This window comes from Podarcis pityusensis (assembly GCF_964106645.2).
Source record: "Podarcis pityusensis genome assembly, chromosome: 3".
NCBI lineage: Eukaryota > Metazoa > Chordata > Lepidosauria > Squamata > Lacertidae > Podarcis > Podarcis pityusensis.
The window spans coordinates 99,265,330-99,280,053 of NC_138026.1; the positions used below are offsets into that span (position 1 = coordinate 99,265,330).

Below are 14,724 nucleotides of genomic sequence, written 5' to 3' on the forward strand. Positions count from 1 at the left end.
TGAAGTAAACTTTCAGACCCAGCTCCAGAAGGGAGAGCTGGGTGGTATGAACTTGGGACTCCAACTCCCATCAGCCCCAGTTAAAATTACCAAAAAATCATATTAAGAGAAACTGCTTGCAGAAATGTGTACATCAGTCAAAACTACATACAGAAATGCATATAATAATTTGCATGTGGGTTTTTTAAAAGAAAATGCACAAACTGCATTTTGTGCGGGGGGGGGGATTAATATTGGCAGAATGACAGATCCTTCCATCCCTACTCAGTATAAAGGCAGCTTAAGTTCATCACATTTCATTTTTACCTGCAACACTCAAACTATGCCTCACATCTCTTAAGACAGCATTTCACACCTACTCTAGTGAGTTGTCCTACTTTAGTTCTGTGTTGCCAAGTACAGATGCCCTTACTTTACCGAAATAAAACCCTGGTGCAAGTAAAAGCCTATGAGTTCATGTCTCCTTTCCCGATAACAACCTTTGGAATTCCTTCCCTTCCAAGCTATAATACTGATTATTTTTTATGAGTTGATTTGAATCTAAATAGCAAATCATTAATCAGCTTGGGGAGTCTTAGTCAATAGTAGCTTACAATGCCACAACTGCACAGGGTAACTTCCTAACTTTCATTTTAGTTATTAGCCATTGGACTTACAAACTGAACACTTTGGCTAAACAACCAACCACCAAATTTATTTTATATGCCCACTCACCTTTTCCAAAAAGGGTGTTCAATCTTGCCAGTAATTATTGCAAGGGAAATGTACACTCTGTATAGAAAAACATCAGATCAATCAGAAGTAAACCAAAGTGGAATATATGCAGTAGAAGTCAGAGAGTCTAATTGTGTAACTGGCTTTCCTTTTACAGTCAACAGTCAATACACATGTGGAGACTAGCGAAATCCCAGCCGCTGTTCAACTAGAATGGAGCACTCTGCTGTTGTCCACGCACATTTCAAGTTTTTGTGTTCCACCACAAAACTCTGCCTCTCATCATACGTAACTTTCAATAAACAGAAACTTCCCTTCATTAAAACACCGCATAATGAAAATTCCCAACAGCACCAGGGTGAAAACCAAGATTGTAGCAGCAGAACTGCACATCAACTGCAGCATAATCTTAAACATTCGAACGGACACTTCAAATGCTCACCAGAACACTGAAGTCTTCACCTCGCTCCTGATATCCAATCAAGAGTAGGGCCTGACAAACTTCCCTCAGGAGGTAGTTTCACAACTTCTCTCAAGATTTGCATTCACTTATGCCAAACAGCCTGACAACACACAGCCCTAGTAATACAAGTTAGTGATGCCTTCAATTGTTAAGTAGAGACTGCACCTGCAACTTTAAAACCTTTTTGTGTGAATGTCAGCTGAGGTGTTTCAAGGTCCCACATCAGACAAAGCAATAAGGAAGCCGGCAGGAATTTTGAAAATAACTACCCTAAGGGGACCATCAATCGCATATGTTATCTCAGTTTGGAGCCTTCTGACAACCTCTTGTGTATCGCTGTGTTTAATACCCTTTGCCTCACAATTCACCACCAACAATGTGTGGTGGAATTTTCCCCCCAGTGATTTATTTTTCCCCATAGAAAATCTTCTGTTTCCTAAGTTCATGACTAACCATGAACGGGTGCCAACTGCAAATACAACACTAGGCAAGCTTAGCAGTTTCAAAGTTTTTAGCTTTGATTACTAAATGCAAGTAAAATCATAGCTGTCAACGTTTCCCTTTTCTTCCGAGGAATCCTATTCAGAATAAGGGAATTTCCCTTTAAAAAAGGGAAACGTTAATAGCTATGAGTAAAATAGAAATGCTAACTTTTTTTGTTACTTGTTGAAGACAAACCAAACCGTCAGTGAACACTCAACATAAACATAAAATATACCTATAACCATCTGTATTACAGAGCAAGTACATCATAAAGATGCTAAATTAAATCCCTCTCTAAGACATCACAAAATTTTCTGATGCAAAATGATTTTTTCCCAGGGCAGCTTACCCTAACATACAGTGGGAAATTTTCCAATTCAAAATTTTCCAGAAAAACCCGCAATACTTCAACTCGCCAAGAATTGCTGCCAAGCTCTTGGAGTTTTCGTATCAGTACAAGCTAATTTTGTTCATTTAATTTATAAATTACTTCCTAGAAAACATCCCAAAGTGATTCAAAAATGTGTGTGTTTGTAAAACACACTATTTCTAATCCAATGTAGATGAAAGAGGACAAAAATCTTCACTTAAAAGGTTTGCTGGAAAAGGACAATCTTCAATATGCACCAAAAGACAACAGAGATGGCACCTGTCTGATACACAATTGGAGGGAATTCCAAGACGCAGATGCCACAACACTAAAGGTCCAATTTCTGCATCAAATGGAATGGACCTCCTGATGAAATGGTATCAAAATCAGCACCTTCAACTAAGTCCAGTAGAGGACTGCCAGTACAAGACTCTCAGCACTATGTAACATGGAGGTGATATTTGGCCCTTGCACTGAGCAGTTGAGCCACTCAATTTTGCACTCGGTGCATCTTCCAGACTGACCTCAGGGGTATCCCCACACAAAGCGCATTTCAGTAGACCAAGATGGAAATTACTAGGTCATGGAACAACAATGCACACATTCTACACGCAGTGTAGAAACAGGGGTAGAAAACGCAAACAGCAGATAAGAACATATGAACTGCCCATGGTACCTTAGACCAGGCATAGGCAAACTCGGCCCTCCAGATGTTTTGGGACTACAATTCCCATCATCCCTAGCTAACAGGACCAGTGGTCAGGGATGATGGGAACTGTAGTCTCAAAACATCTGGAGGGCCGAGTTTGCCTATGCCTGCCTTAGACTAAGGGTCCATGCAGAGAAGGGTTGGCAAACCAAATGTGGCCCTCTGGACTGCTCTATTTGGCCCTCCTCTCCACACCTCCTCTCCCCAGGCCACACCCCTCTCTGGCCTTGATTGTTTTTCCCTGCCTGGATTGTGTCCTTCAACTCTTGGTGTTTGCCTCTTGCTTGCCTGAATGGAGATAGGAGTGCCCACTACATGAAAGCAAAATTTAGAGTCACTGCTCTGCCTGCTTTTGCCTCCGGCTCCACCTACAATTGGCATGTTGCCCTGAGAAGGTTGCTCAGAATAGAATGTCAAAAAAAAAGGTTCCCCAATCCTGACGCAGAGCACTGATCCAGCATGAACGATCCATATATTTGTGCCTGCCCACATTCTTCTACATTCCACATTGCAGACTTCCTCAAACGCACACACGTAGTCGCATTCTCAAGTGCTTAGCATACTACAACGAAGCAGCAAACTAGGTTTAACTTGTGACGCTACATGACATGCCCCTAGCTTGCATGTTCCCTGACTTCCAGTTTTGTGGCAAATTATAGGTTGCCATTACATCTGAACTAAGCAAAAACTATGGGGTGTTTTTTTAAAAAATTTAAAAAATCATCATCACCATCACATTTAGATTCCACCTTTCCTCCACAAAGTTCAAGGTGAAGCACATGGTTCTTCCTCTCCCCATCCAAGCTGGTGGCCAGGCCATCACCATATCTTACAAGCAGACAAAAATACTGAATTTTTTACAAGACATAAAGTCATAAAATTGTAGCGTTTGAAGGCACCGTGAGGATCATCTAGTATTACAGCTGTCAATGCAGCTGTCAAATATGGGGATCGATCTTGCACATGCCAATGCGAACTCCACAAATACAGTTCTTTAAAGACACTCTCTTGAGAATTATATATAGATAAAATCATTTTTGTTAAGGCTGAAATCCTAACCCCACTTCTTGAATTCAATAGTGCTTGTTTCTGACTATACATTTTTGGATTCCACTACAAACTTTTTCCTCATCTAATTAGCTGCCTTTCCTATTGATTTTCTTAGTATAATGAGGTCTCTTGGGCAAATGTATGTTAAATGTCATTATATGGTGTATATTTCTTACATATTTTTAAAGCACGTAACACTACAATGGTACCTCGGGTTACAAACAGCTCGGGTTACAAACACTTTGGGTTACAGACTCCGCTAACCTGGAAGTAGTACCTCGGGTTAAGAACTTTACCTCAGGATGAGAACAGAAATCGGGCGGCGGCGGCAGGAGGCCCCATTAGCTAAGTGGTACCTCAGGTTAAGAACAGACCTCCGGAACAAAGGTACCACTATATGGCACAATGAAGGAATACTGTAGACCTAGCCTGAGAAGCAACCCCCAATACAGCATCATGCAAGACTTTGTAGGCCAGAGATGGGGAATCTGTAAGCCTCTTGATGTTGCTGGACTACAACGCCCATCATCCTTGACCACTGCCCGTGCGGACTAGAGCTGATGGGAGCTGGGAGTTTAACAACATCAAGAGGGGCAACTGGTTCCCCAATGCAAGCTATCTAGCATAGCCTGCTTCATGCAGGAAATCCAAAGCAACAGCTAGAGGACCAAGGACAATTGCAGACCTCAGAATATACCAAGGTGGCTGGGGAAGGCACACTGCAGAGAACCCTACCCTGCCACTACCCAGAGAAGGAAGAGACCTTAAGAGATCGGAAACCTAGGCCCAAGCTAACAAAATGAATTTCAATAGGGACAAATGAAAGGTTTTGCACTTAGGCAGGAAGAACCAGATGCACCAACGTAAGATGGGGGCACCTGGCTTACTGGAAGCACATGTGAAAAGGACATTGGGGTCTTAGTGGACTCCAAGCTGAACCTGAGTCAACAGTGTGATGCAACAACAAAAAAAGCTAATGCTATTCTAGGCTGCATCAACAGGTGTCTATAATCTTTGACAGGCTTCCTCAACCTCGGCCCTCCAGATGTTTTGGGCCTACAATTCCCATGATCCCTAGCTAGCAGGACCAGTGGTCAAGGACGATGGGAACTGTAGTCTCAAAACATCTGAAGGGCTGAGGTTGAGGAAGCCTGATCTTTGAGAATTCTTGGAGACAGGTGAGATCCCTGCAGACTAGAAGTGGGCTAAAAGATGACCCTTCTGGTCCCTTTCCATCACTACAATTCCATAATTCTACCCAGTTGGGAACATAGGAAATTGCCAAACTGAGTCAGTCCATTGGTCCATGTAGCTCCATACTGTCTAATTTGACTGGCAATGGCTCTCCAGGGTTTCAACCCGACCTGGAGATACACAGGATTTAAGATGGCGTACTATGCACGCAAGGCAGATGCTCTTGAGCTGCAGGCTTCCATTCCTCTTAGGACATGTATTTCCTACCCCTGGCCATCTTTGCTGCCCTCAGTGAACTCATTCCAATTGGTCAACACCAGTGGTTCCTCAAGTGAATGATACCACCCCTAGAAGAGGGAAGTGGGATTACCTAGAGGTGTAAATGACTCTCAGACTTTTGAAAGCTGGTATCACTGGACCAAACTCATCACTTTTGCTGAACTGATTATGCTAATTAGTTTCAATTGGATTTTGAATAAATGTGCAATTAAGTGAATTTTATTTTGTTATTATCTTCCTTCCTACAAACCTGAATAATGCCTTTTTACCGGGTAAGGTGGGGGGCACTGGAGATGCATTTATGGAACCAAGGGGTGGTGGCCCCCCAAAATTTAGGAATCACTGGTCTACACCTGGATGTGGTGCCCAGAACGGAACACAGGACTCACAATGTCTTCTAATCTTTTCAGCTACAGAACAAGTGAACGTGGAAGCCACCCACAACCTGCCTTATTTCAAAGTGAATTAAAATTGCAGAGATGTGCTGAAAAACTACAGTGAACGATTCATTTTGTCAGACACACATGGATCTCACAAAATCAAGCGCATCGTTCAGTTTTGCTTTAAATGCAAAATTGAGGGTTTACAAGCAAATGCCTTTGAAATGCACAGTGTCGTTGCTATTATTTTATGTATAAGCTTTTCTTATCATAAACCAGAGACGTATGCTGGGGAAAGACAAAACAACATGCAGATAATTCTTCATGAAAACACCACAAACACAGAAAATAAAAAACGCATTAACTTTTGCACAGGAAAAGCTTTATCCAAAAAGGGGAAAATCTAGTTCTGCATATATAAGACCTGCACGTGTCATAAGAAGGCAAGGGAATGAAGCAGCCACATCCTTTGCTTACAGTGTGGTTGTGTGCAATGCACAGCAAACACAGTGCCAATGAGACCCCATCTACCATCTTTATCCGCCCAGAGGCATATCTGAGCCATGCTGAGCACACTGAGCATTTTAAGCACTAAGCATTTTAAGTACCCTGCAGTGCCCCTAACGTCCGATGCTAACACAACACAATGCCTGGGTGTATTACTGAAAACGTTTCCCCCTGAAAACTCAACAATTAAATGAATTTCAAACCAACCAAGTGGCTGGTAATCCATTCCCACACGAGGAAGTGTGTCAAACTTTCAGGTCCTTCAAAGTCTTGGAAGCTTGAGAGAGGCTACTTGGTGGTACCTCTTACACATTCCACCATGTTTTTCTTAAATCTTTACAGAACCTAGAAAGAAGTACACAACTTGAGGTGGTTTCCAATATGGATACCACCTACAGTCAAATAAACAGTTTGTTTAATCAGCTAAACAACATTTAATAAACTTAAAAGGTATCACAGATCAATCACGCAAAACATATTCTTTTAGCAAGCATTGATTATTGTTGCTAGAAGTACTTATGCAAAGGAGAAAATGCCACTTTTAATCTATTAAAAACTCAACTGATTTATCGACTTCCTTTGATCAGATAAGCGCCCTAGATTCCAGTGGTTCAATTCCAAAGAAACAGGTGCAGAAACAGATATTTCTAGAAGCAATGCTCTGTCTCCTAAACTCAAGCCTGTGAGACACTGCACATGCTCAGGGACACTCTTACAGTGGTACCTCGGGTTAAGTACTTATTTCGTTCCGGAGGTCCATACTTAACCTGAAACTGTTCTTAACCTGAAGCACCACTTTAGCTAATGGGGCCTCCCGCTGCCATGCCGCCGGAGCACAATTTCTGTTCTCATCCTGAAGCAAAGTTCTTAACCTGAGGAACTATTTCTGGGTTAGCGGAGTCTGTAACCTGAAGCGTATGTAACCTGAAGCGTATGTAACCCGAGGTACCACTGTAGTAAGAAAGCTTTTAAGGGTTCACAGTGCTTCAAGCTCACATTCTCAATAACTATTATGATTGTTTATGAACAGTGCTTATGAAGTATTATCACTGTACTGCAAACGTGGAGACGGACAGAAAAACAGCAGCTTACCCAACGGGGTGGCTGAGAAATAGGAGCTTAGCTTAGGCCATACAACAAGTTTGTGGGTAAGCTACCATTTGAACCAAAAACTTCCTGCTCATAACTCACTCTTTGCTATCAGTGGTACAGCAGCTCTCATCATTGTTACAGTGGTGCCCCGCAAGACGAATGCCTCGCAAGACGGAAAACCCGCTAGACGAAAGGGTTTTCCGTTTTTGAGTTGCTTCGCAGGACGAATTTCCCTATGGGCTTGCTTCGCAAGACGAAAATGTCTTGCGAGTCTTGAGATTTTTTTTTCGCTTTCCCCCCCCTTTATCTAAGCCGCTAAGCCTTTAATAGCCTTTTAGCAGCTAATCCGATAAGCCTTTAATAGCCGCTAAACCGCTAATAGCGCTAATCCGTTAAGCCGCTAATAGGGTTGCTTCGCAAGACGAAAAAACGGCTAGACGAAGACTCTCGCGGAACGGATTAATTTCGTCTTGCGAGGCACCACTGTATTTAATTTATTTTTACATTTACAACCGACCATTTCCTCTGAAGACCTCGAGGTGGCATACATGATTCTCCTCATTTTATGTTCGCCTTTCATAGTGGACGGGGGATTTGAACCTTGGTCTCCCAAGTCCTAGTCCAACACTCTAACCACTACACTACACCACCACACTTATTACCTCTCACACTCATACATACACACTCTTTCCAAAGAGGAGCAGTACTCAGGTCAAAGCACGGTGAAGCCTGGCAATTTCTTACATCCACCCATGCACCCAAAAGCAGACCCCAAAAAAGGTGTCGTTGGGCTCATGCCTCAACTGTTAACATCAACAACTTACATTTAAAACAACCTTATACCCTCTTTGACACTAAAGGAAAGTTGGGGGCTGCATATCCTTAACAAACCATAGTTACCAGGACACTTTCCCGGGACTCTGATTTATATAGCAACTCTGAACATGTTCAGAACATATACCTTCACCAACTTCCAAATCGCTTCCCAGCCAGATTCAAAATGCTGATTTTGACATAGAAAACCTTAAGAAGGCTTGGGACATATGCACTTGTACCCATGCCCCAAGGTCCTCTACAAAGACCTTTCTCAACGCACCCTCTCAAAGAGGGGCTACAAAGTGGCTGGACCACTGTGTCTGGCAGCGACAGAGAAACATGGAGACCACATTGCATCTGAACTAATGCTTACCATACATTATGTGAACAAACCTTGCAATTCCTCTGCAACAAAACAGTCAGAGCTTGTACTTTATGCATTTATTATTATTATTATTAATTAGTTAAACCTGTATACCACTCTATACCCACAATTCTAAGGGCAGTTACAACATAAAATCACAATATAAAATCACAAAATACATAATAAAAATAAAAGCAACCCAATAAACAACCTACAGTGGTACCTCAGGTTAAGTACTTAATTCGTTCCGGGGGTCTATTCTTAACCTGAAACTGTTCTTAACCTGAAGCACCACTTTAGCTTATGGGGCCTCCTGCTGCTGCCGTGCCGCCGGAGCACAATTTCTGTTCTCATCCTGAAGCAAAGTTCTTAACGTGAGGTACTATTTCTGGGTTAGCGGAGTCTGTAACCTGAAGCGTATGTAACCTGAAGTGTATGTAACCCGAGGTACCACTGTACTTCCCACTACCTTTTAAAAGGGCATTGGATGTCAATCAGCCAAAGGCCTTCTTAACAAGAAATGTTTACATCTGGCACCTAAAGGTGTGTAACGAAAGCGCCAGAAGAACCTCCCTAGGAAGAGCATTCCTTAAACAGGGAGCCACTGCAGAAAAGGCCTCTTCTTGTGTTGCCACCCTCCGGACCTCTCATGGAGAAGGCACACGACGAAGGGCCTCAGAAGATGATCTCAGGGTCTGGATAGGTTCATATGGAAAGCTTTTCATTTCCCTCTAAAACTTGATGCTTAAAATGTCACTCCCCAAAAAGAAAAATGCCCCACCCCAATCACTGGTGCACATGTCTGCTAACTTACCCTGACGATTCATGCAGCTGATGGAAATAGACTAGTTCCACCAAGACTCAGGCCAGGATGAGGAACCTACCAGGGCCACATTCCCTTCCAGGCTTCCTTTCAGTAGTCCAGAAGCAAAAATGGAAGTGGCAACAAACACAAAATCTACCTTTGTACAGTAGGCTACATTCTCTACACCCAAATCTAGCTTCCATTCAGGCCAATATGAGGCAGGAGTTGAAGGACACCATTTTCTAGCCACACAAAAATACCTTGGTTTCCGACCTCTGGCTCAGGCCATAACAACCCTTAAGGAATTCCTAACCTTTAAGGTTAGTCTTGAAGGTGCCACAAGAGAGTGGGTTGGTCTTGGTCTTCTAAAAGTGGAGATCTAGCTCCACGCTCCAGTCCTAAACACACTAAGCAGTTAAGTCCTATTGATCACAGTGGGACTAACTTCTGAGCAGGGATGCAGGTTTGCTGTTGACCACGATGCTCCACTAGCTTTTTAGTAAACACTGCAGATTATATCACATTAAAAACTACTGGACAGCTGGCAAGAGATTCCAAACCAATTAGGCATATGGTTTTCCCCACATTAATATACTTTAATCTCATAGCCAAGAACCACATTCACACTATGCATCTGGAAACCTACAAACTGACTCTGGAGTATTTTAAACCAGGGTTGACATATGATTAAAGACACCTTAGACGATTAATTGACTAATTAAAAAAAACTGCTTATGAATTAAAACAAAAGAAAAACAGGCATATTTTGCTTTTAAGCTTAATGCTCATAGGCACAATTCAGGGATGAATATGCAAGAAAAGGACAAGTGGCTCTTCTAACATGGAGCCCAGTTGCCTACAATTTCATACATATTTGTTTTAAAAAATAATTAAACATTCTATTTAAAATAAACTGCTACCAGGTTAACCCGGACAACTTTTGTGGGTGGTCAAAGGGTATTTTTTAAACTGACTAATCAATGAAAAGTTGCAGAGCTCATTTTAACCTCTTGGGTGAAGCATGTGAATCCTGCATTAACTCAAATTACACAAGCAGATATGGATTCTGTTCATGCAACGCTCTCGGAGTCAGACTCTGGAAACAAGGAAAATATATATATAGTCTCAGTACCGGCCTTGCATATTCCCCTTCTCCGGTTGCTATATTTTTATATGAAACACAACCGCAACACACAACCGTATTCATTTATGGGTTTTTTCAGGCACTGACTCATCTCTGTTAAAAAAAAAAATTGCATCCATCTTACTTTAAGTGCCTCTTTCCTTTTGATGAATGCTAAGCGAACGCTACGGGGAAAGAAAGCATGGGTGTACGGGCTTAGGGAGTGGCCAAGATGCAAATCTCTCGCTTTCTAATTTCCCACCGACTGGGAGCAGGTAGGTAAGGCAGCGTGTGCGATCCGCCGTTGCCAGATCCTCGCATATGGTTCTCTTGCCACACCGCGGGCAGCTCCCTGTACACGCACTCGATTTAAAAGATCACGCTGCCCTCTTCCCGCCCCACCCCCCGCAGTGCGAGGACTCGCCTCGATCCGATTTAAAAAAACACTCACGGCCTTGCACCTTAAGGAAGCACGCAGCCAGGGGGACATTTATTTATAATAATAAAATAATAATCATAATAATAGCCAGGCTTAATGATCTCCTTTTTTCCTCTCTCCTCCTGCTGGGATATCTTGCAGGAAGGAGCAGGAGGCAGGGAGGGCCTCGCCCACTCAGTCCTACATACCGAAAGTGAGTGAACTTACAAACTTAAAAAAAAAAAAAAAAAAGTTGAGTTTGCAAGCTCCGTGCAAGAATGGAAGTTGTTAAGCGTTTTGCCTACCTGGTGCAAGTCTGCAACAAGTGCATGCAGGGTCCGTGTGGGCGCAGTTTTTAATACATATAATGGATCTATACTGTGCAGCGACGGGGCAATTGCAATTTTAATTTATTACTGAGCTGCTACCGGTATTTACTCGGGTCCTACTTTGCTTACAGTACAAGCTCTTGCTGTAAACAAATATCGCTCCGCCAGGAAATATATACTTGCATATCTACACGCAACCCCGCCGCCTCCGCCCCCTCTTCTCCCCCCCACCCACCCCCTGTGCAATGCACCCTCCTCCCCTCCGCGACTGTACAGGGGGGAGACGAAGAGAGAGAGAGGTGGAAATAACTAATCTTCGCTCTTTCCCAAGCCCACGCCAGGAGGAGAAGCTCAAGGGAGCTGGACTTACCTTGTGCATGAAATTCCTTGCATGCCACTTTAGGGTGGGGGCTCTGCCCCCCCCCTCTCTTAATCTCTGGTGCAAAATCCCCGTGTCAGCAAAACGCTGTCAAATTATTTTCGTGCAAAAGGAGGGGGGGGGGAGAGAGAAAGCAGAAGCAAAAAGGGGAGGAGGCTAGGAGAGAAAATCGAATCACTCCGCCGAGATGGGTCTGGTCCTGAGTTTGCAAACCAGGAAGTAAGGTGTCAGTGGCGGCAGTTAGTAGCAGAGCGCGGAGCCCTTGGCCGGGGTCTCCTGTCTTAAGGAGTGACCTGCGGGCTGGGAGCAAACTCCGGCAATTTAGCGGCGTGTCTTCCTGGGGTTTTCAGTAGGGAGGGTGTTTTCTCTCTCTTTTTCGCACTGCCCCACTCGTTTCCCTTTTCTAAGGGCTGCAGTTTCCATGCAGCAGGTACGGAGGACAAACCCACCTCCCCATGCGCTGCTGCCTGTCCGAGCTGTCGGCGGCGCCCCGGGCCAGATTCCTGGGTGGTGAGCAGCAATTGCACTCGGGGGCCAGGAGGTCCCCGGTGACGCTCCAGGCTCGGGGTGTGCAAACACACACACACACCCTGCGTGCATGGCGCGCCGTTTCCTCGTTCCCTGCTTCGTAACTCAAGATCTTTCTTGAATCCGAGCAGAGTTGGGCGGAGGGCGGGTCCCATTTCTGCAAAGGAGCCGAGGAGGAGGGTGCGTTTGAAACGCATCCTGGAGGAAGCACGCGGCCCGATCCGACGCGTGTTTGCTCGGAAATGAAGCCTGCAGTATTTCTCGGGGCTTATAAGACTGTGCCCCCCCCCCCGCAAAACAAACACACCCGAAGCCCTATATATGGATGTCTTGAGACTGTAATCCTGGCAGCAAGCCCCATTCACACGGGGACTCGCGAGGAAGCGTCCGCGGGATCGCGCTGCAAGAAAGCGCCCTGGGGAGTTTGGCTTTGTGCCCGCCCCCTCCCTGGTCGGGGAGACGCAGGAAGACAGTGCCGCTTCGCAGCAGGGTGTGGGCTCCTCGTTACTGTACGCTTCCCCGCCGCCCTCCCACCCCTAACGCCATGACTGCAAAACGTGGGGAGGTGGGGGGGGCTCCTCCTGGGAGCGCCCCCGACCGGCTTGTGATTGGCGCAGCGCTCCGACGTGAGCCCGCGGGCGGTGCTCTCTCCCTGCCTCCCTTCCCCAGCACTTCTCAGAAAAGAAACTTGCAGTATTCGTCGCAGTCGGATGCCTCTCCATTTTCATATTTTTCTTTGGCAAGCCGTCGCGGGTTAAAAAGAGCGCTTGTATGCGCAAGACGTTTATTACTGCCTAAGGTTGCCAGCGTCTTCTTTCCCCCCGTTTAAGGCTCCTGTGCCATTTGCAGTAGAGTGGCAAGCAGCGTGTGTTTTTTTAAGTGGGGGAGGGGGAGCTTTGCCTATACGTATTGACATCAGCATGCTGGGGAAGGCTTAGTTCTTGGTTGTCAAGCCTGCCGTTAACGGCACAGGAGCCAAGCTGCGAGGGGAAGTTGGCAACCTTGCGGTGTGTTTGCATGACTTAGCCGCCGTTGGATGTGCTTCTGGCTAGTAACTTAGATCTGAGTTCCATGTATGCGTGTTCATTACTTCATGATCTTCCTGTTTGAATGAACCTTTGCAGGTATAAGCTCAGCTCAGATAGCATCAAATGCAATATGTTACAGGGGATTTGATTTGCTACATCCAGCACATTCATATAAAACGTCCACTATTAAACTGTAAACGTGGCACTAGTAGTATATTTGTGATGAAAGATCCAAGAAAGTGTTTGAATCCTTTCCCTGCTAGCATGCCTGAAGGTGTCAGATCCGGAATGAGTTGTGTGACCAGTTTTGATGCAAGGAAGGAGGAGTTGGGTAGAGTGAGCTAAGCAAATGCAATGTCACTGTTTGGTGCCAGAAGTGGGATCCATCACTAAACATTGCAGGGTGAGGGGTCCTCTCGCCCTAAACAGGCGCACTCATAGCTGTCAACCATCCCTTATTTGGCGGGAAAGTCCCTTATCCCATTAACATGTCCCGCTGCTGTCCCTTATTGATGATGTCCCTTAAATTTCCCGGGTTTCAAAGGAAGCAGCTCCTTTCCCTCCCTCCCTGCCGGCCAGGGAGGAGGGAGGCTCCAACTGTGTTGCTTGGCTGCGTTGCTCGCCCAATAAGGAGCCTAAGAACGACTGGGGGATGGAGCTTGCATGCCTTGTGCCAATCAAATCGGCCGCATTGCCTAGGGACTCGCCTTTGCTCAGCGCTTCCCAGAGGAGAGGTGACGGTGGTTTCCTTTCTGCATCCCCTTTGCCAGGTTGCTGCGCTGTGGGAACCACCACTTGAGGCTTCGTTTGGCTGCTGGCTGGGCTTTCTGCCTTTGGCTCAGAAGTTGAACATATCTGTGCCTGGAAAATCCCTTATTTTGGCTGCTGATCCCTTATTTTCGAGGCTGCTGGTCCCTTATTTTCAAATATGTAAGTTGACAGCTATGGGCGCACTCATGTTCAGCCAGCCATTTCCTCCAAGTGGAGTAAGGCCATTCCCCGCCCCCCCAACTGATGCTCAGCTTTCCAGGGCTACTTAGCTTGGACAATCTGGTGGAGGGCTTGTCTCATTAGGCTTCCTTTCTTTTTCATTGTACATTCTTCTGAAAACTTCTGATGCTTTCCTCTTGTGGGCTCATTTTGGCTCCCCTTCAGTCAGCAACCCAGTGAAAGGGAGGGTTGTTTTTTATCCCAAACCTTGCTCTGGATAATCATCTCAAGAATCATCTCAAGAATAGCTGTTACTATTGATCTAAAACATTTTTAACTTCGCTCTTGAGCCAAAAAAAGCTCCTGGAGTGTTTACACAAAAGAAAGAGATATGGAATCAAGTCTTACTGAGTTAATTAGGGCTTTCTTGCAGGTAAGTAGGTAGAAGATTGCAACCTTGGTCTCATAGCAGCCCTGTGAAATAGGTCAGTCTGACATGCTCAGAACCACAACATGATCTCATTTGAAGGCTATTTCACTCATACAAAAACTAAGCAGGGTTTTGTCAGCAAGCAGACTCTGGTAGGTGTACCCGTGTGATCTACACCTTTGCCGCATTCACACTACAGGGGGCCCAAGTGGGAATTCGAACCCGGCTTCCTTCCTTCAAGAAGGACACTGACAAACTGGAACGTTTCCAGAGGAGGGCAACCAAAATGGTCAAACACCTGGAAACGATGCCTTATGAGGAACGGCTAAGGGA

General features: G+C 45.0%; 1 protein-coding gene across 10 annotated transcripts in view; it reads right to left on the reverse strand.

Annotated features, from left to right (window-relative positions):
* The window catches only part of TRERF1 (transcriptional regulating factor 1), a 77,439-nt gene extending 64,989 nt beyond the window's left edge, over window positions 1–12,450 (reverse strand). For 3 of the 10 annotated variants that reach the window (XM_081000496.1, XM_081000490.1, XM_081000491.1), the window contains exon 1: window positions 11,467–12,449. The gene's annotated coding sequence lies outside the window, so the exon portion shown is untranslated. Of the gene's footprint in view, window positions 1–11,072; window positions 11,278–11,466 lie in introns of those variants that run through there. The other 7 variants (XM_081000494.1, XM_081000495.1, XM_081000487.1 and 4 more) reach the window with 5 other exon arrangements.
* Between the last annotated feature and the right edge of the window lie 2,274 nt (window positions 12,451–14,724).